The sequence below is a fragment of the Mobula birostris genome, chromosome 9 (assembly GCF_030028105.1).
Source record: "Mobula birostris isolate sMobBir1 chromosome 9, sMobBir1.hap1, whole genome shotgun sequence".
Classification (NCBI taxonomy): Eukaryota; Metazoa; Chordata; class Chondrichthyes; order Myliobatiformes; family Myliobatidae; genus Mobula; species Mobula birostris.
The window spans coordinates 53,172,504-53,193,389 of NC_092378.1; the positions used below are offsets into that span (position 1 = coordinate 53,172,504).

At 43.4% G+C, this 20,886-nt stretch overlaps 1 pseudogene; it reads left to right on the forward strand.

Annotated features, from left to right (window-relative positions):
* The window catches only part of LOC140202408 (aldo-keto reductase family 1 member B1-like), a 51,762-nt pseudogene extending 36,709 nt beyond the window's left edge, over positions 1-15,053 (forward strand).
* Positions 15,054-20,886: the final 5,833 nt, after the last annotated feature.

Consider the following 20,886-nt stretch of genomic DNA (forward strand, 5'->3'; position numbering starts at 1 on the left):
AACACTTGACAGCATATTAAAACAAGGTATAATATCAGCTGCATTAGAATCCATCCCTAAAAGTAAAGGAAGAATAAAGAGAATAATACCATGGTGGGATAATAATTGTAAGGAAGCAGTGAGAATTAGAAATAAGGCATTTAAACTGGTTAAAAGAACTCATAACTTCCAACATATGATTCAGTACAAACAAGCTCAGGCAGTAGTAAGGAGGACAATAAGACATGCTAAAAGAACGCACTGGAGAAAGTATTGTGATTCAATCGGAACCACAACTCAAGTAGAAGTGTGGGGGATGATAAAAAGGATGGGAGGGGACAAGAGAGAGTGGAGGTACCCAGTTCTGGTTGATGGAACTGTGACTGCAGTAACAAATAAGGAAAAGGCAGAGTTGTTGGCAAACACTTTTGTTATGGTACATAGTCCCGATAATTTGTCTGAGAAGGGTAGAAGAGGTAGAGAGAGAACAACAGCTGAAAATATGGAGGCTTTGTGTAGGAAAACTAACCTTGACGGTGTGCAAGGTGTCCCTTTCAGCATGGGAGAATTAAGAAAGGCACTAGATAAAACAGGAAAGACTGCGCCAGGTAAAGATGAAATAAGTTATATTATGATAAAACACTTGAATGAAGGAAGTCTGGAGAACTACTGCTTCTGTATAACAAAGTCTGGAATGAAGGGAGAATACCAGGGAGCTGGAAAGAGGCAATAATTATTCCAATAAGAAAACCTGGGAAAGATGCCAGCAGGCCGGAAAACTACAGGCCTATTGCCTTAACGTCACATGTATGTAAACTTACAGAATGTATGATAAATGGGAGATTAGTGTACTTCTTGGAAAGTAGAAGTATGGTGGCTATGTATCAAAGCAGGTTCAGGAAAGGAAGGAATACTATAGATCCAGTGTTGTGTCTAGAGGATGAAATAAGAAAAGCTCAAGTAAATAAAGAGACAGTGGTTGCAGTTTTTTTGAGGTTGAGAAAGCTTATGATATGTAATGGAAAGAGGGGCTCCTAATCAAGCTACATTTAATGGGAATGGGGGGGGCAGTGTTCAATTGGGTTAAGGACTTTTTAAACGGGAGAACTATTCAGGTGAAGATAGGATCAGAGCTATCAAGCCAGTATGTTGTAGAAAACAGGACACCTCAGGGGAGTGTAGTGAGTCCAACTTTATTCTCCATTTTGATAAATGATATATTCGTAAATATTCCAACAGAAATCGGGAGATCATTGTTTGCAGATGACAGGGCTTTGTGGAAAAGAGGGAAAAATATTGAACATATAGATACGAAAATGCAAGATGGGATTAATCAAGTAGAAGAGTGGGGGACAAAGTGGGGTGTTAAATTTTCAGTGAAGACAAAAGCCATGTTCTTTATAAGGAAAAAGTTCAGGGGACTTAATTTGAATCTGTATGGAAGTAACCTGGAGAGAGTTGTACGTTTTTTGGTTTTTGGGAGTGCACTTTGACCTGAGATTAACATGGTGAGAACATATTAGATATGTAGTTAGTAAATGTAAAAATGTGATAAATATCATGAGGTATCTTGCTGAATTGGAATGGGGTGCTGATTTTGCATCATTGAAGTATATTTATGTTGCATTAATAAGATCAAGATTAGACTGTAAGTATTGTATACGGGTCAGCAGCGAACTGGGTATTGTGCAAGCTCGGGCTCTAAGGGTATCCTTGGGAGTGGTTAGAACTTCCCCAGTGTGTGCACTCCAAGTTGAAGCAAATGAAATGCCACTGGGGCTGCAGTGTAAACAGCTGGAGGCCAATTACTGGATTAATTTAAGGGGGCATGGTGATAGCCATCCTACAAAAAGGGTGTTGCAGACATGCTGGGAGAAGGAGAGGTCACAAAAAGAAAGTTCTGGATGGACAGGAGAGCAAACAGCAAAAGATATAGGTGTATATGATAAAGAGTTTTGTCCAAGTGTGGTGTGGCCTGTCAGACCTTTCTGGGTATTAGAAAATCCCTCTGTAAATTTGGAATTGCTTAAGATTAAGCACAGTAATAAGACGGCTCATATACTCAGTGAATATCATAGTTACAGGGAATGTAAATATAAAGGCATACAGATTTTTACTGATGGATCAAAAGATCCAGAAACAGGTGCAACAGGGTCTGCAATTGTTGTACCAAGTTATCGAGTGGAGATTAGCAAGAGAGCACCTGATTGCTTGAGTGTATATGCAGTTGAAATGTTTGCCATATTGTTAGCACTAGAATGGAGTGAGCAGGTTGATTGTAATAATATTGTGATATGTAGCGAGTCTGTGTCGGCTCTTGCAAGTACTAAGGCGGGTACAGCTAGAGGTCACTAGGATCTGCTTTATGAAATCCTGTTTGCAAATTCAAGACTGGCTAGTGTTACGTAACCGGTAACAATCAATATGAATCGAGACAGGTGTTATAAAAACAACCGAACATTTATTAAACACGTATAAACGATAAGGAGAAAAAATAAAAACTTTGACCGGAGGTTAAACAGGTACGCAGCCGTTCATCAACTCCACTCGGCTCTGGTTCTTAAAGAGTTAAATGCGGAAACGGTTCTTAAAGTGATAGTCAGATATAGTTCTTAAAGCGATAACTTCAAAAGTCCAACAGTTTTACACATTCAATTGGGAGACTTCTCTAGAGAACGATTTCTTCACCGACGCACCTTTACTGCCGGTTCTGTCCACAGGATTCCCGATGCCGAAAATAAACAGTTTAAATCGACTGACCTTAAATTCCTTTTAGAGAGAGAGCCTTTGCATGAACTCATTACTCTATTGTAAGAGTTATCTCAATGCTTCTCTTCAATAATACAAATCTTGTAAGAGAACGCACCTTCCGTTTTAAAAATGAAACTGCGTCACAAAAATAAACACAACAGAAAGATAAGCACAACGCTTTCTACCTGGTAATCTACAAACTCAAAAAAACCCACTGCATCACCTGAGTCAACCCTTATATAGTCACGGCCCCCCCCACATGTCATCACGTGACCTCACAACGGCCGGGAAAAACGCATCAGGTGACTTCCGAAAGACCATTTCAGCATTCTCACAAAAAAACGGATCTTTTTGAGCATGTAACACTAGACAAGGCAAAAATATCGCATTCATGTGGGTTTCAGCACATTCAGGTATTATGGGAAATGAGACCGCAGATAAGCTGGCAAAAGCAGTAACTAAAAAAGGATCTGTAGAGGTCAATATTAAACTATCAAAATCAGAGGGGAAGAGCATAGTGTGGAGAAGGACAAATCAACAGTGGCAGCAGCATTGGGACAGAGCAATAAAAGGAAGACATTTACATTCAATTCAGAACAGAGTAGATATGGGAAGAAGTAGGGGAGTAAAGCGGAAGGTGAATGAGAATTGGGCACAGCTACCTTAATGGCACTCTGGCCATCATAAATAAGCATCCAACAGGTTTTTGCGATCTATGTCAGGAAACTGAAACAGTAGAGCATATCCTTATTTCATGCCAGAAATTTGCACAGGAAAGGCAACAAACGTTACAAAAATTACGCAAAATAGGACTGGTAGAGAACGGTGTTACAGGTTTATTGGAATGTGGGGAGAGTGATCAGGGGAGGAAATGGTTGTTTAGTTATTTAAGAGTGACGGGTCTGGAAAGACAGCTTTAAAGTGAATGGACAATGAGGGACAATAAATCCTGAAGCTGGCAGTAATGCAACAATGTGGATGCCAACTGCCGTAAAAACTCAAAAAAGAAGACTGAGTGAAACAATAATTAAACTATGACTGGTGAGAAGTCATTTATAACATGCATTTTTTTAAAACTACACTGCCTACTAATGGAAAATCATACAGCTGTAAATTCTTCCTTGGAGATTTTGCACAAGCAATTCAATTTCCTTTCATTAATTTCAGGGCAAAGCCAAATAAACCCAATCTCCTTGAGGATCCTAAGCTACAGGAAACAGCAAGCACAGCGCCATGAGAAATCAGTAGCACAGGTAGGAACTTATTCTTAATAAATCTCTGCGACAGTGTCAAATTCTAGCTTTTTGGTTCATTACATGTAGCTGTACTGTATGTACTATAATTTTATTTCAAATACAGTGGGACACATTTAATTGGGACACATTGAGATCAATACGTTTTGGCCCAATTAAGTGGCCACCCCAATTGGCTGAAGTTTCATGGAAATAGGTAGAGGTACTAAAAAGACCAAGTACCGTTAAATATAATTTATTATTCAGTTAAAATTAAATACAGAGCAAATTAGAATACTACCACTACTACTACTAAAACGTTGTTTGAAAAGGTTATGACGGAGGAATTTGTCAAGTGTACATTGACATGTTTCTGTGCAGCTAATGGATTGCCTTCATTGTCTACCTGCATGAAGCAGTGTTGTAATCCAAATAATTTCCTGGCATCCTGTGTAATCAAGCTCAGGTTCAATTGTGTCATTCTCATCACTTTCCTAGTCTTAACGTTCCCCACTTGGTGTTCCGATATAATGCTTTAAATGATTGCATCCTCCAAATCTTCATTTTCTTTAGAACATTCAAGATGATTGTTGATGCATTCAAATTCTTTGTAGTTTCTAACTTGTTGAAGTCGTGAAATCATTTCCTTTTCACATCTGGCTATTTCTGGCATCTCTAAGCCTGAACACTTGAAACTGCAGTGAGCAAAACAGTTCTGAATTGTCTTGCTGCTTATTTCTTGCCAATTTTTATTGACAAATTGTACTGCCTGTAAAAGGTTAAACTTTGCACTCACTTCCTTGGCTATTGAAGATGTCATTGATTTTCTTCAAATTCTTTGAGAATGTGTTCACCAACTTTCTGTAATTCAACTTTAAATTTTTTGCTTCACATATTTATTGGCTGCACCAGGGATGTTGTATTGGCAGACAAATTCCAGATGGCTGTTTCTCAAACATTCTACATTGGGGTGTGCTGCACATTTGTCAACAAGCAGAAGAATTTTATTTAATTTCTGCTGTAGCTCCAAATCTCAACTCACCAACTATTTCGTAAATTTTGGAAGTCATCCATACATTCCTATTAGCATAGTAATTGGGAAACTATCCACTCTTAGCCTCCTAAATGACTGAGGTTTAATGCTTTTCCCAATAATCAACAATTTGTTTTTATCAGTTCCTGACATTTGAACAACACATTTATGATCCATTCCTTTCTTTGAACCTGATAGTGATAGTGTTTGAACCTGAAAGCATGTTTGTAGTGAAAGGAATCATCCGCTGTGGCACTATAAAGAACTATTTCATTGACATTGCAGATATTGTCTACATAAAATTTTTGAATTCAGAGGTTTGTAGATTTCCATGTTTCTACACTTGCAGCATCAGCACTACTTTTCTTGCCATGTGCTTTAATTTAACATGCTGACATTCCATTCGACAACCAGCCATCTGTTCCTTTAAATTCTTCGTGACCCAGTTTCTTAGCTACTCCCTCTGGCTTGTTTTTAACATTGGTCCATTGACATGCACATCTTGTCCCGTTAAAATGGAAAAATATTGAGGGCCTCCAACATCTGGATTCTTCACACACTTTTATTTTTGGGATGTTCACTGTTCTTTGTGTCATGCCCATCATTACAGTTTACCTTGCTGACGTATCAAGCATGCATGGTTAATCGGGCCATCAGTTAATAGGGGAAGTCACTTATTTTGGACAACACTTAAAGAACAAAAACTAAATTAAGAAAATAGCCACAATTCCCTTAATTTATTTGGGACACAATGCCACAATTAGGCAGGAGACAGTTAGTCATTGACATTTGTGTCACTGTTAGACTTCACCGTTCTTGTGTGATGTTATGTTATCCATTTGAATGGACACAGATTCAAAAAGCAGCAACTTTTCATCATTTGCTTTTTAATTTTGTCTTTAAAAAAATTTCAAACCCTTGCCAAGATGGAACAAACAGATTTGTCACTAACTGAAAAAAGAGACTTTTTAATACATTTGCTCTGTGACTTCAAGTTCAAAATATTAACTTTCAAAGAACTGATTCCTGATTTTCTTTAATATTTGATGATTATTCATCTATAAAAGCCATAATTCAAATCTCATTCTGCTTAGTTCACTATAGAAGAGTTCCATAATTGGCTGCAACACACATGAAAGTTGCTGGTGAACGCAGCAGGCCAGGCAGCATCTCTAGGAAGAGGTACAGTCGACGTTTCGGGCCAAGACCCTTCGTCAGGACTAACTAAAAGAAGAGATAGTAAGAAATTTGAAAGTGGGAGGGGATGGGGGAGATCTGAAATGCTATGAGAAGACAGGAGGGGGAGGGATGGAGCCAAGAGCTGGACAGTTGATTGGCAAAAGGGATATGAGAGGATCATGGGACAGGAGGCCTAGGGAGAAAGAAAGGGGGATGTGGGATGCCCAGAGATGGGCAAGGGGTATAGTGAGAGGGACAGAGGGAGAAAAAGGAGAGAGAGAAAAAGAATGTGTGTATATATATATATAAATAAATAATGGATGGGGTACAAGGGGGAGGTGGGACATTAGCGGAAGTTTGAGAAGTCAATGTTCATGCCATCAGATTGGAGGCTACCCAGACAGAATATAAGTTGTTGTTCCTCCAACCTGAGTGTGGCTTCATCTTTACAGTAGAGGAGGCCATGGATAGACATAAGGGAATGGGACATGGAATTAAAATGGTGGCCACTGGGAGATCCTACTTTCTCTGGCGGACAGAGTGTAGGTGTTCAGCAAAACGATCTCCCAGTCTGCGTTGGGCCTCGCCAATATATAGAAGGCTACATCGGGAGCACTGGACGCTGTATATCACCCCAGCCAACTCACAGGTGAAGTGTCGCCTCACCTGGAAGGACTGTCTGGGGCCCTGAATGGTAGTAAGTGTAAGGGCATGTGTAGCACTTGCTCCACTTGCAAGGATAAGTGTCAGGAGGGAGGTAGATGGGGAAGGATGGGAGGGACGAATGGACAAGGGAGTTGTGTAGGGAGCGATCCCTGCGGAAAGCAGGGGGGGTGGAGGGAAAGATGTGCTTAGTGGTGGGATCCCGTTGGAGGTGGCAGAAGTTATGGAGAATTATATGTTGGACCCAGAGGCTGGTGGGGTGGTAGGTGAGGACAAGGGGAACCCTATTCCTAGTGGGGTGGCGGGAGGATGGAGTGAGAGCAGATGTATGTGAAATGGGGGAAATGCGTTTGAGAGCAGAGTTGATAGTGGAGGAAGGGAAGCCCCTTTCTTTAAAAAAGGAGGACATCTCCCTCATCCTGGAATGAAAAGCCTCATCCTGAGAGCAGATGCGGCGGAGACGGAGGAATTGCGAGAAGGGGATGGCATTTTTGCAAGAGAGAGGGTGAGAAGAGGAATAGTCCAGATAGCTGTAAGAGTCAGTAGGCTTATAGTAGACATCAGTAGATAAGCTGTCTCCAGACACAGAGACAGAAAGATCTAGAAAAGGGAGGGAGGTGTCGGAAATGGACCAGGTAAACTTGAGGGCGGGGTGAAAGTTGGAGGCAAAGTTAATAAAGTCAACGAGCTCTGCATGCGTGCAGGAAGCAGCGTCAATGCAGTCGTCGATGTAGCGAAGGAAAAGTGGGGGACAGATACCAGAATAGGCACAGAACATAGATTGGTCCACAAAGCCAACAAAAAGGCAGGCATAGCTAGGACCCATACGGGTGCCCATAGCTACACCTTTAGTTTTTTGGAGGACGTGGGAGAAGCCAAAGGAGAAATTATTAAGAATAAGGACTAATTCCGCTAGATGGAGCAGAGTGGTGGTGGAGGGGAACTGGTTAGGTCTGGAATCCAAAAAGAAGCAGAGAGCTTTGAGACCTCCTGATAGAGGATGGAAGTATATAGGGACTGGACAACCATAATTGGTTGGATAGGTTGGGTGAATGTTTATTCTCCTTCCAGTACCTTATCTATTGGTGTAAAAAGTTTGGAAGGATGGAAATCTGTTCTTTAATTTAGGATGTAACTTTTTTTTTACAGGAACTACCAGTTTTAGTGCTGTGCTTGGTAGTTCTGGTGTTCTGAGCCAGAAAGGGGTAGGTTCTATTCCCATAGTTGTCAGCAATGTGCTTAGGACCTTGACTAAAGGGGCTCTTTGCCCAGTGGATGGATGTCCCACCTTTTAAGTTAACACTGCTTTCATTGTTCCTGATTTTGTCACATTATAGCAGACATCCCACCTGTCCCAGAAGTTCCGAGAGCCTCCCGAATATTAATAGTGGCTCTCGGAAATTTTTTTTTGAGAGAGAAAGAGAGATTTTTTTTCAAAAAAAGGAAATATAAAACGTACGTCACCCCAGACTACCCTAAAGTGTACCCCTGGTCAAACTAATGACAGTGTTGCTCGCTGCACTATTTGCAACAGTGACTTCTCTATTGCCCATGGTGGGTTAAGACTGTAAAAGACATGTTGAGGTGAGTTTAACAGGTGTCATTCATTCATTAGCATAGCTAATGTTATTTAAACTAGCTGGCTAGCTGCTACTCTATTGCAGACATCCCACCTCTCCCGGAAGTTCTGGGAGTCTCCCACAAATTGATGGTGCTACCTCCCTGAAATAAGTTTTTGCAGGGTGGGATGTCTGTTATAGTGCCCTACTATCCGAAGGGATTTTGGGGCTGAATGGCAAATTTAGAGTGCTTGTGTACAGGCCCTCATGTGAAAAGGCATTTCCAACATGACAATTCAGCAGCCTCTTCTGTGACCTGGGCAGTTTCCTTTCAATATAGGAAATCAAGGTTTGCCTATCACTTCATTTGGAATCTCACTTCTGCATATAAATCACATGGTGGGGATTCCAAAACATCTGGGCAATAGAATCCACTCTACATTTAAGTAGCAAATCTGCAATTGTCATTAATATTCTACAGCAGGCTATTGGCACTAACTATAGTGGATTTGGTTTCAGGTGTTGATCCGGTTCCAGATTCAAAGAAGGCTGGGTGTAATTCCCAAGTCTGTCACTCCAGAATGAATTAAGAAAAACTTTCAGGAAAGTAAGATTTGAGGTATTGTGTCCCGTATATTTCCTGGCCTGTTTCCTCTTAACCTGTGTTGCAGTTCCCTGGAACACCTGCAATTACCCTTCCATTGGTTGCCCCTAGATTACTGGGGACTACTTAAAAGCAAGGCCACATCCACTTTCTCTCTTATATTCTGCAGCCATCACTACATCACCCTTTTCCCCCCATTTAATTTAATAAATATCTTTTGTAATTCTTGTTGTGGCCTGACATCTGTGTTACCTGCTGAGAGCAGAGGCTGTAACATAATGGGGGCTCGTCCATTTTTTTTTTATTTTGAAAAGATGCACCAAATTTGTTTGCCCCTAGATTTTTGAAGTGTACAGGCCTTTTATGTTCTCTTGTGGTGTGCTGCTGTCTTGCCATTTTTCTTTTTTTTTGGTACAACTGCTGCCGGGTGTGTGTGGTTGTGTGAGTGCTGTTAAAAATAGCTCGTGCACGAGAATGCTGGTTAGAGAGGGAATGTGTTCCAGCTGAACTGAGTAAATCAGTTTTTCCTATGGGTCACTCCATTGTTTTCATGGTATTCCTGGGTACAGACGTTCTCTGACAGGGGTACATTTCGGAACTGCATGACCATAGGCTGATGGCCTATGCTTCCTGAAGTTTTGCTTTTTAAAGTCGTCTCTTGTCCAGTACACCTCAGAAGATAAGCAGGGTTGTTCATTTGATTCTTAGAATCTGTACCCTTTTTTGTTTAGACTAGCACTCAGTCATCATACTCACTTTGCAGTGTGTGGTGGTGGTGGGGAAGGGAATGAGAGAAAGCTTAAGTGAATAGGTTAAGTTGGGAGAGTTAAAGTGACTAAATTTTAGGCACTTTTGTGGTGGGTCCATGATTGGCTTCTGTGAAGTTCTACCTTTGAACTTGTTTGTAAACTACTATCCTGAGTTTTGTTAATTAGGATAACTGGCAGTCTCCATTGAAGAATTATGATGCTTATCTTGGATAAGTAATCCATTCTATGTTATTCTGGTATTTGAGAGGTAACATCTAGTTTTAATTTTGTAATTATGGTCTTAATGGCTATTTTCTAGAGCAAAATTTGCCACATGCCGTATCTAGGTCGCTATGTGCTGTACTGGGCCCTCGTGTGTGTTGTGTGCACAGTGTTGCTTTGTAATAAATGCCCCAATTGTAGGTTTGTGCTTATTTCTATACCTTGTCAGTACTTTAGTGTAGGGAAACTTTTAAATATGGCATCTGTTGAAGAGTTCATTAAAGCTCCTTCTCAGGAGCTGCTTAAGCAGTTTACAGAAGATCAACTTTTGCAGCTGGCCTCTGATTACAAAATTGAGCTTACTAACACTGAAAATGGTTGAAAGGAGTGTAAAAATTGTCATCAGGTAAGTGTTGATAGACACTGGGGTTCTTGAAATTAGCTTCCCACCCCCGCCGGATGCCCAAACCTATTCCTTTGTCAGAGGCTGTCATTGAGTTGCGGCTAAACGAGATAGATAGTGCTGCAAGAAAAGCAATTAGTGGACAGGCACAAGGAACACCAAATGCATTTAGAACATGAACGTTTCCTTATGGAATTGTAGTTTAAGAAGTCTCCTAGATTAATCCTTCTGTATTTGATGTAGGTAGCCATTGTAAGTAAGTTCCACCATTTGCAGCGAAGGATGCCAAAATACTTCTCTCATTTTGAATGTGTGGCTACCACTTCAAAGTAGCCTAAATGTGGGTAAAGCCACGGAAGCCTACTCTGCTCCAAGCACTGAAAAGAGCTCAGATTATGATGGGGGTCAAAGTGGCTATCTTGAAATCTTATGAATTAGTTCCTGAGTCTTATCGGCAACACTTTATTAGCTATAGCAGGGGTCGGCAACCTTTTTGCCTCTGTGGGCCAGATCGCGTATTAATGAGCAGACGGTGGGCCAGATAAATGCCTTAAACAACTTGAAATATGGAAATTATCCATTTAAATATATCTAGTTATGCTTTGCCTCAAATTAATGAATAACGCATGCTAGAAAATCATTTGTGCTTAACCAAGGATGCCAATTAGTAATCAAAGAACTCAGTTTAGTTGTAATTTATTTCAATCAAGGCATCTTTTGAATCTATTAAAAGGACACAAAGAATCTTTAAACATAAAACCTATGAACATGATGCATTGAATGGTGGTAAATTAAGTATAATAAAAAGGAAAATTTTGATGCAAACAGTTGATAAATCAATGTGAAACTTGATGCTGTTTGGTGCTTGAAAGCTTCTCAATACTGAGTGTCAGACTTGTTGATGCCAAGAGCAAGACATTATCCAGATGGGCATCAGTCAATCTTGTTCTCAAATGGTTCTTGGTGTGCTTCATTTTTGAAAATAATTGCTCACACAGATAAGTGCTGCCAAACAGTGATGCCATTTTATTTGCATGGTCCACATTCTTTGACAAACTCTCCATCTGTGAAAGGTTTCACCTGTTCTGCAATACGTTTTGAGACTTCGTAGCTGGCACGGGTATTTCCTTCATTTTCACTGCTTTCCTTGGCAAAAAATGATGTTTGTTTTCCGAAACTAGCCTTCATTCACTCAACTTCATCTTTCCTTGCTTGCTCAGTAAACTTGTTAAAATTTCCACTATGGCGGGTCTCGTAATGTCGCCTGATATTTGCCAACTTCTTCACAGCAACATTTTCTAGGCAAATGAGACAAACTGGTTTCCCAGCTTGCTCGATGAAGAAGTAATCTAGTGTCCAAGTGTCTTGGAAATTTCGGCACACAGTGTCTACCTTCCTGCGTTTTGCATTCATTGCCATTGGAATTTTTTTCATCGATTTTATTTTGAAACGCAAGTTATTCAACAAGTATCGTAGCACATGTAAATATCTGAATATTTAGTTTGGATTTCTGGTTAAAACACAGTGACGCTGTTTCTGTTTACAAATTTGAATGATCCCATCTGAAAACCTGCGTGTGCACGGAGAGTATCTAATACATAGTAATAAGGTACTGCCTTCCGACATTCGTATATACCAGTGTTTGGTTTGAAACAAAACGGAACCTGGGGCCAGTGTAACAAGATGCCATGCATGTCCATCAGTGTGGTCATGTGAAACACTCAGAACAGGGAAAAATCGCTCGCGGGCCAGGTAAGCATAGTATCCCAATATTTGCTCACGGGCCAGTCAAAATACCTTCGCGGGCCGGATTTGGCCCGTGGACCATAGGTTGCCTACCCCTGAGCTATAGTAAGCTTGACAGGAAAACGTGTTGTTTGTCTGGGGGGTGAGGGTGGGGGGGGGGGGAAAGGGGTGAGTCTGCTTGACCAGTGGTGTTTAATTTCGACTTGAGCTAAAGAATGACTTGGTCAGCTCATCATGCTTGAGGAGTTTAAGAGCCTGTCTGCCTGATGTTGTATCTGTCTGCTTAAATGAGCAAAAGGCATCAACCCTTGAGCAAGCTGCCATATTGGAAGATGAGTAATGTCTTAACCCACAAAGTCGGTGTTACCTGTAAACAGCATGCTGGGGAAAAATGCCTATCCTATCAAACACCATCTTTAAAACCAGTACCCCACCTCACCCTTGGCTAAGAATTTTAAATCTGAGAACATCTGAGACCCTGGAGAGACTTGTTCTGGAGCTGCTCCGACCTATGGTTAGGCCACACTTAGATCCCCTCCAGTTCACCTACCAGCCCCGACTAGGAGTTGAGGACTCCATCGTCTACCTGCTGAACCGTGTCTACGCCCACCTGCACAAGCCAGCGAGCACTGTGAGGGTCATGATTTTTGACTTCTCCAGTACGTTCAACACCATCCGCCCTGTTCTGCTGCGGGAGAAGCTGACAACGATGTAGGTGGATGCTTTCCTGGTGTCATGGACTCTTGATTGGCAGACCACAGTACGTGCGCTTGCAACACTGTGTGTCCGACAGAGTGATCAGCGGCACTGGGGCTCCACAGGGGACTGTCTTGTCTCCCTTTCTCTTCACCATTTACACCTCGGACTTCAACTACTGCACAGAGTCTTGTCATCTTCAGAAGTTTTCGGATGACTCTGCCATAGTTGGATGCAGCAGCAAGGGAGATGAGGCTGAGTTCAGGGCTACGGTAGGAAACTTTGTCACATGGTGTGAGCAGAATTATCTGCAGCTTAATGTGAAAAAGACTAAGGAGCTGGTGGTAGACCTGAGGAGAGCTAAGGTACCGGTGACCCCTGTTTCCATCCAGGGGGTCAGTGTGGACATGGTGGAGGATTACAAATACCTGGGGATACGAATTGACAATAAACTGGACTGGTCAATGAACACTGAGGCTGTCTACAAGAAGGGTCAGAGTCGTCTCTATTTCCTGAGGAGACTGAGGTCCTTTGACATCTGTCGGACGATGCTGAGGATGTTCTACGAGTCTGTGGTGGCCAGTGCGATCATGTTTGCTGTTGTGTGCTGGGGCAGCAGGATGAGGGTAGCAGACACCAACAGAATCAACAAACTCATTCGTAAGGCCGGTGATTTTGTGGGGATGGAACTGGACTCTCTGACGGTGGTGTCTGAAAAGAGGATGCTGTCGAAGTTGCATGCCATCTTGGACAATGTCTCCCATCCATTACATAATGGACTGGTTGGGCACAGGAGTACATTTAGCCAGAGACTCATTCCTCCGAGATGCAACACTGAGCATCATAGGAAGTCATTCCTGCCTGTGGCCATCAAACTTTACAACTTCTCCCTTGGAGAGTCAGACACCCTGAGCCAATAGGCTAGTCCTGGACTTATTTCCTGGCATAATTTACATATTACTATTTAATTATTTATTGTTTTATCACTATTTAATTATTTAAGGTGCAACTGTAACGAAAACCAATTTCCCTCGGGATCAATAAAGTATGACTATGAATGCTACATTCTACTGTGTTTCTACTGCAACAAGCCTGGTCATCTAATTGCTGAATGCTCAGTGCTTAATAAAAATCAGAAATCTGTGAAGCCCGTAGCTTTTGAGAAAACTGTAACAAATTCCTGTCTCCATTTGGTGACATCTCAAGCAAGGAACATGAGTTGGCTGGCTGGCTGTTCTTCCTAATGGATGTTTCATTTCTCCTGCCTCTGATCTTGAGTCAAAGCAACCCATTAAGATCTGGAGGAACAGAGCTTTTCAGTCTGATTCTCTAGGATGTTTTGCCATTGAGTCTGCTTTGGGTTCAGAGACACTTGTGAAAGAGTTTGGTACAGGTTTTTTATCCATGTCTTTGCATAACTTTTGTCTCCACTCAGGTTCAGTTTCTGGTGAAGTTGTTGCCCTTTGTTCCCAGATACCAATTGAAGGCATGTCTTTCATTCCAGGGAACAACTTGGCGGGTAGTAGTGCTCCCTACTCCTGAAGTAACCTCTAATCCTGTGGTGCAGATCAGCTTGAGCTGACTATCCCAATACTTTCTTGTTTGTGTTACTACTTATTGCAATGTCTAAGAAAGATTAAAGCAAAGGCAAGAGCTCTGACAATCTCCCTATATTGCCCTCTGTGACACTTTGATGGCCTAAGGTGATGTAGATCTAACAGGGTTTGGCCACGAGTTTCCTCTTGTGAACAGCTAGTACTTGAACAGGAAAAGACCCTTCTGTCTCCTCTGGAGAGGTGGTCTCAGAGGAGACAATTTAGAGGCTTTGTGTGGTTATTAGCAATGGGTTGATAGTGAGAAAGAGGACTCCAAAAGTGTCCGTTCAGGACAATTTGAGTAGTGCCCTGATGTTTACCGATCGGACATAGTGCATTTGGCTCACAATCATAACCTCGCTGATTATTTGGGCACTAGGAAAACTCTTGTGCACTTGGACATTTCTTCTGGCCTGGTGTGAGGCCTGATGTAGCACAGTACCGTAAGTCATGCCAGGTGTGTCAGGTTGTTGGTAAGCTTAATCAGAAGATCCCTGTTGCTCCTCTACATCATCTACACTGTTTTAATTTCACAATCTAAATGTGTTTCTGCTGTTGCAGGTGTTTGATTTACAGTTGAGCGATGAGGAGATGAAGAATATTCTTTCCTTCAACAAGGATTGGTGATCTTCAGGAAAATGGTGAGATGTGTGCACGTCTATTCAGGCTGTCCAGCAGAAGTTGAGCATTACTTTTCCAACATTACCATGTCTATTTTAACTTGCAGTAGTTGTAGTGTTCTCGTGCAGTGTGTTGAAACTCTGACTAAACACCAAGTTAAATCGGAGCCAATGAAGACAGAGTCGTAGTAAGGTTAACCATTCACTGTTCACTCTTCCACATTAACATCGTATGGTGAAAACCGTTGATAAAAGAATACAAACATATACAGCGTCTGTTTCATTCTGGAACCATGTGCGCTCTCTTCTTTTAGTGAGTGTCTCCAGCCGCCCGGAGTAGCGGGCGAGGGGGTCGTGTCAAACCGCCATTGGGCTCGAGCCGACCTCGAGTTTGAAATTGAAAAGTCGGCACACGCGCTGCTCCACCCGCCGCTTCCTTAACAGAAACCGTGTTAATATTTTAACTTCAAATACATTCTTATGAACTTACGGCGTTGCTTCTGTAACAGGGGTCCCCAATCTTTTTTGCATTGCGGACCGGTTTAATATTGACAATATTCTTGCGGACTGGCTGACCCGGGGTGGGGGGTAGGGTTGCCAACGGACAAGAGTAGCAGTCAAATACCACATATCAAAGTTGCTGGTGAACGCAGCAGGCCAGGCAGTATCTCTAGGAAGAGGTACAGTCGACGTTTCAGGCCGAGACCCTTCGTCAGGATGTCTCAGCCCGAAATGTCAATTGTACCTCTTCCTAGAGATGCTGCCTGGCCTGCTGCGTTCACCAGCAACTTTGATGTGTGTTGCTTGAACTTCCAACATCTGCAGAATTCCTCGTGTTTAGCAGTCAAATACGTTGGGTTTATCCCAAGAAAGACTACAATGGCCATGAAGTCTTGCGCAGGTACCAGTGTGCATGCGTGTACGTGCCGATTTTTTTTTTTTTTTTACAAATCATTTTTGGCGATTCTGGTCGGGGGGGGGGGTGTTAATCACGACCGGAATATAGGTGATAAGTGGTTAATACACTCAATTTCGTTTCTGAAAGGGTTTATCTAACGAATTTAATATTAAACACACAGCGCATATTTTCCTCGCATGAATATAGTGATAAGTCAGTTATCGGGGAGGACGGGGGAGCTTGAAGTAAGTGTTGAATGAACTTCCAGTATAAGTGGCAGAGGCAGGTTCAAAATTGGATAGGTATATGGACAGGAAAGGAATGGAGGGTTATGGGCTGAGTGCAGATCGGTGGGACTAAGTGAGAGTAGCGTTCAGCACGGACTAGAAGGGCAGAGATGGCCCGTTTCCATGCTGTAATTGTTATGTGGTTATATAAGTCACTTATAAGTCAATAGCATCATAACATTTTAAGTAACATTTGGATATTAAACAAGCGGCACATATTTTCCCCGTATGAATATATAAAATCATTGCAACACACCAATATCGCTGAATCAGTGGGAGCCCTGGGCTTGTTTCCCTGCAACAAGACGGTCCTATCAAGGGGTGATGGGAGACAGCGATACTCGAACGGGGTTCCTTATGTCCAGTCTATTCTGCAATTTAGTTTTCCTTGCATTCATTGCAGAAATATGTTGGAAATGGAAGCAATGCTTTCAGTGCTTTCGTGGCTATCTCAGGATATTTAGCCTTGACTTTGATCCAGAAGGCCGGCAGAGATGTTATGTCAAACATTTCAGCCTGCTGTCATTTGCAAGCTCGAAGAGTTGATCTTCTTCCCACGCTGACATGGATGACGCGCGAGTAATGACCTCGCGTGCGTTCAAGCTCAACAGTGGCCGTGACAGAGAATGAGGAAAGGTACAGCCGACTCATAGCATTTCCTCGCGGCCCGGTAGCGCATGTTTTGTGGCCTGGTACCAGTCCGCGGCCCGGTGGTTGGGGACCGCTGTTCTATAATGTTTCTTTGTGGGTAGAAACGAAACTCTTCACGATCATGCCATATGCATGGCACCCACCTTCACACCTTCCCGAACCGGAGTTACACGTAAGACGCAGCGAAACCAGAAGTGACGTCACCACATGCCGTGATATACCGTAGACAATGAATTTACCTTTGTTAAACTGTAACATAATTATCAACCTTTAACTTTAACTAGAAAATAGTTGCAACAAATTATTTAAAACGTAGACCCAACAAAGTCAAATAAATGCCTTAAGGGCAACACACTCCCTGCCTGACCTTTGTAAGGTCACTATAAACATGGTACAGAACTTTAGTCTCTAGATCAGTCTTTAGGTAGAAGTAGAACAATCTCTGTAACTGGTCTCAGGGTTCGCTGTAAGGATGTGAACCGGTTGACTGCCTGCTCTTTGTTGTTTGGTAAGCACTGGCATGGTTCTCTGAACAGTAGTGGGGTGACCCAGCTGTTCGCTTCGTTTCTAAAGATCTTTGTGTTCATTATTTTTAAGAAGATGGTGTCTTCCACCGATGGAGCAAGTTTATTATCGTGCTTAGTTTGAGTTGCTGGTGCCAGTGTCTTCTCAGTTACTTTACTATGCTTGTGCCTTTGTTGTGCTTCCTTGATACACGCAACACTTGTGGAGGGCTGAGAAGTTGAACGGTGGCCACTCTCTAGCATGTTAGTCTTGAGCGTGTTAACCGTTGGTTTGTGTACGTTGCCAGGGCACACCTCTCCTATCAACACCCAGCCCAGATCCAGATGTTGGGCGAAGGGGGCGTTGTGTTGACCTGCTGCCTGACTTTGTGCACCCTAAGAACGTCTCTTCTGAGTAGCAGGAGTATTTCTGCTTCCGGATCCAGTTCTGGGATGTGCTTGGCAATGTGGTGGAGATGGGGCTGGTGTAGCACTGCACTTGGCGTCGTAATCTCGGATCGGTTATTCATGATCTCATTGCACTCTAAGAGTGGAGGGAGACAGATGACGACTTTGCCATCCAACGACTCGAGCTGGAAGCCTTCTGCCTTCCTGCCATATGTTTCTGCGATGCCAGAGCAAGTTCTGAGGTAGTATGGAAATGGATTACCCTTTACACTGAACAACTCAAAGAACTCTGGTCTTGCTAGCGAGCAGTTGCTCTGGTCGTCCAGAATTACATAGGCCTTGATGGCCTTGCCTTTGGCTCCCTTAGGGTATACCTTAGTGAGGTAGATTTTTGAGCACGAACGGCTCGACTGACCTGGACTGCAAACTTCTGTGCAGCTCGAGCTGACAATAGTTGTATCACAGTGATCCTCTCCCTGCCCACCAACAAGCAACACACATCAAAGTTGCTGGTGAACGCAGCAGGCCAGGCAGCATCTCTGGGAAGAGGTACAGTCGACGTTTCAGGCCGAGACCCTTCGTCAGGACTAACTGAAGGAAGAGTTAGTAACAGATTTGAAAGTGGGAGGGGGAGGGGGAGGGGGAGTGGGAGGGGGAGATCAAAATTGATAGGAGAAGACAGGAGGGGGAGGGATGGAGCCAAGAGCTGGACAGGTGATTGGCAAAGGGGATATGAGAGGATCATGGGACAGGAGGTCCGGGGAGAAAGACAAGGAGGGAGGAACCCAGAGGATGGGCAAGGGGTATAGTCAGAGGGACAGAGGGAGAAAAAGGAGAGAGAGAGAAAGAATGTGTGTATAAAAATAAATAACAGATGGGGTACGAGGGGGAGGTGGGGCATTAGCGGAAGTTAGAGAAGTCAATGTTCATGTAATCAGGTTGGAGGCTACCCAGACGGAATAAAAGGTGTTGTTCCTCCAACCTGAGTGTGACTTCATCTTTACAGTAGAGGAGGCCGTGGATAGACATGTCAGAATGGGAATGGGATGTGGAATTAAAATGTGTGGCCACTGGGAGATCCTGCTTTCTCTGGCGGACAGAGCGTAGGTGTTCAGCAAAGCGGTCTCCCAGTCTGCGTCGGGTCTCGCCAATATATGGAAGGCCACATCGGGAGCACCGGACGCAGTATATCACCCCAGTGGACTCACAGGTGAAGTGTCGCCTCACCTGGAAGGACTGTCTGGGGCCCTGAATGGTGGTAAGGAAGGAAGTGTAAGGGCATGTGTAGCACTTGTTCCACTTACAAGGATAAGTGCCAGGAGGGAGATCAGTGGGGAGGGATGGGGGGGACGAATGGACAAGGGAGTCGCGAAGGGAGCGATCCCTGTGGAAAGTGGGGGGGGGGGTGAGGGAAAGATGTGCTTAGTGGTGGGATCCCATTGGAGGTGGCGGAAGTTACGGAGAATAATATGTTGGACCCGGAGGCTGGTGGGGTGGTAGGTGAGGACCAGGGGAACCCTATTCCTAGTGGGGTGGCGGGAGGAAAGAGTGAGAGCAGATGTGCATGAAATGGGGAGATGCGTTTGACAGCAGAGTTGATAGTGGAGGAAGGGAAGCCCCTTTCTTTAAAAAAGGAGGACATCTCCCTCGTCCTGGAATGAAAAGCCTCATCCTGAGAGCAGATGCGGTGGAGATGGAGGAATTGCAAGAAGGGGATGGCATTTTTGCAAGAGGGTGAGAAGAGGAATAGTCCAGATAGCTGTGAGAGTCAGTAGGCTTATAGTAGACATCAGTGGATAAGCTGTCTCCAGAGACAGAAAGATCTAGAAAGGGGCGGGAGGTGTCGGAAATGGACCAGGTAAACTTGAGGGCAGGGTGAAAGTTGGAGGCAAAGTTAATAAAGTCAACGAGTTCTGCATGCGTGCAGGAAGCAGCACCAATGCAGTCATCGATGTAGCGAAGGAAAAGTGGGGGACAGATACCAGAACAGGCACAGAACATAGATTGTTCCACAAAGCCAACAAAAAGGCAGGCATAGCTAGGACCCATACGGGTGCCCATAGCTACACCTTTAATTTGGAGGAAGTGGGAGGACCCAAAGGAGAAATTATTAAGAGTAAGGACTAATTCCGCTAGACGGAGCAGAATGGTAGCAGAGGGGAACTGATTAGGTCTGGAATCCAAAAAGAAGCGGAGAACTTTGAGACCTTCCTGATGGGGGATGGAAGTATATAGGGACTGGACATCCATGGTCAAAATAAAGTGGTGGGGGCCAGGGAACTTAAAATCATCGAAAAGTTTAAGAGCGTGAGAAGTGTCACGAACATAGGTAGGAAGGGATTGAACAAGGGGGGATAAAACCGTGTCGAGGTATGCAGAAACGAGTTCGGTGGGGCAGGAGCAAGCTGAGACAATAGGTCTGCCAGGACAGGCAGGTTTGTGGATCTTGGGTAGGAGGTAGAAACGGGAAGTGCGAGGTGTGGGAACTATAAGGTTGGTAGCAGTGGATGGGAGATCCACTGAGCAGATAAAGTCGGTGATGGTGTGGGAGACAATGGCCTGGTGCTCCTTAGTGGGGTCACGATCGAGGGGTAAATAAGAGGAGGTATCTGCGAGTTGTTTAGTGCTGTTGCATTTTGGGCACTTTACGGGGAACGTACACTCTTTAGCGAGGTGTGAGGTAGAGGAACAGCACATAAACATATTATCTTTTCCTTGAAGGGCCTTTCATTCGTCGAAGGGTTTGTTTTGAAACATTCTGCATTTTTTGAGGGGTGGGGTTTGTTGTGCAATGGACAATCCTTGCTAGGGTCATCGTTGATTGCGGAGACTTCCGTTTTATGCACTGAGGGGTTTATTAACGACAAAATTTTTCGAAATGGGCTTGACTGGGTTGGTGTGAGTTGTGGTGCTCCCTTGATTCATGAAGCTAGGATCGCTTCACCTCTTTGCCTCTTTGCACACAAATCTACTAAAATATTCAAAGGGAGGGAATCGACCACCATTCTCTTCCTTGTACTCTGAGCCAATAGACACCCATCTTTCCTGCAACCCAAATGGAAGCTTGTCCACAATTGGTCCAACTCCACGTGAGGTATCCAGATACGA